Raw genomic sequence first — 2168 nt, 5'->3', positions numbered from 1 at the left:
TTCTTCTGTTTTCCTTATTCACTGTCCAACTTTTACCTGCATATCAAGCAAAGGAAAATATCATAGCTTGATTCAGGTGCACCTATGTTTTTAAACGGACATCCTTGCTGTTTAGCACTTTTTAAAGGTCCTCGACAGCAGCTTTTCTTTTGATCTCTTCACCACCAGGATGTGGACTGTGGATACAAGTAAAATGGCATCCTTGAAAACTTCAATCCTTTTGTCATCTATCATGATGTTGCCTATTAGCATAGTGGTGAGCAATTTGTTTAATGTTGAGATGTAATACATATTGAAGGCTATTTTTCTTCAGTAAGTGATTCAAGTCTAATTTTTAAACTACATATAATAAGTGTTGCAGTTCATTTTGAAATTTTAGCCAATTGTCTCCAAACTCTATATTATTAATACATTTGTTCTCAGATAATTTTTTAATTTTAATTGTGATTTTAACAAAAATTTACAGAAAAGTTAAAGTTTCATTCATTCATTGTTGCACATTTTACTCCCTCTCTCGTCCTTCCCCTCACCAGTTAACTCTTTATTAATATTCATTCACTGTTGCACAATTACCTCCCTGCCCCAAGTCAGTGTTAGGGGAGACTGTAACAGTAAGGAAGGAAAGCTTATTGGCATAGGGGAGACAAGTTAACCTGCTTCTAATTTGGGTCAGGATTATTCCCAGTCATAGCATTCAATATCATTATTATTCTAAATGACTCCCCTGATCCATGTGCCACTGCAGGGCCACCATATGGGCTGTTTTCTGCACATCTCTGAGGGGCACCATTCACACAGGCTACAATGACTGGGGCCCTGTATCCTTGATTACTGTTAAGTAATGAAGGAGAGAGTCTGGAAAGAAACTAACATTTATGGAATGCTCAAATGCCAGATCCTTTTTAGATTCCACTTAACTTAGCCATTACACTAATTCCAGGAGATAGTAACTTACCACTATTAATAGTTAGATAAACAGCGATTTTACAGGAAAAATAGAGGCACCAGGCAGTAATCTCCTTGAACTCCAACACTTCCTCCTGTACCTTCTCACTGACTAAATTTATTAGAATCCATAAGTATCCCACTTTATAGTAGAATTGAAAGAGGTATTTCTTCTTATGAGGGGATCATCAATAAGGATGACAGAAGAAGAATCAATGCCTTTGAGTTGTGCTGTTGGAAAAGAGCATTGAACATACCATGGACTGACAAGAGAACAAACAAGTCTGTCCTGGACAGGGTGAAACCAAGCTGCTCCTTGGAGGCAAGGATTTTGAAGGTCTATCTCACATACTTTAAAAGTATGTTGTCAGGAGGAGCCAGTCCCTGGAGAGGATACATCATGCTCAGAAGGGTGGAGGAGAGGAAGACCCTGGATAAGATGGGTTGACACAATAACTGGGGTAATGGGCGCAGGTGTGTTGGAGAGAGTGAGACTGGTTCGGGGCAGAGCAGGGTTTAGAGCTACTGTTCATAGGGTTGTTATGAATCATAGTCAACTCAACAGCACATAACAACAACATGACAGATGCTCTGCTAAGATGATATACCAAAAACTTTGCATGAGTATTACATCCAGTAGTGTGCTGGTCAATGTTTACTAACCATTCTTTTGGGAAAATAAAAAAATAAAACAATTTCATAATGTTTACCAATTTTCATACTGTAAGCATCCCTGCATGGGAGAGTTCAAGTTACCAACATAAAGTTACTGAATATCTAGTTAGAAAGAAACCCAGCTGTTACTAGATGTCGTCAAGTTGACATTAACTCACAGTGGCACTATGAACAACAGATCTTGTACCATCCTCACAATTTCTGCATGCTTGAGCCCACTACTGAAGTCACTGTGTCAATTCATCTTGTTGAGCATCTTCCTCTTCTCTGACCCTCCACCTTTGTTAGCATGATATCTTTTTCCAAGGACTGGCCTCTCCTGACAACATATTCAAAATGTTAGGTGAAATTTCACCATATTTGCCCTGAAGGAGCACCCTAGTTCCATTTCTTCCAAGAGAGATCTGTTTGTTCTTTTGGCAGTAGGACATCATTTCATAGCATTTCACTATATAAATCACATCTTCAATAACATAGGTAATAGTAAAATGTAAAATAATTAGGAAAGGTCAGTAGATTTCAATAGTTATTATCTTTGTTTTAGATAT

This window comes from Elephantulus edwardii, unplaced genomic scaffold, assembly GCF_000299155.1.
Source record: "Elephantulus edwardii isolate Elephantulus edwardi_28Jun2011 unplaced genomic scaffold, EleEdw1.0 scaffold00040, whole genome shotgun sequence".
NCBI lineage: Eukaryota > Metazoa > Chordata > Mammalia > Macroscelidea > Macroscelididae > Elephantulus > Elephantulus edwardii.
This window is presented reverse-complemented; position numbering follows the sequence as displayed.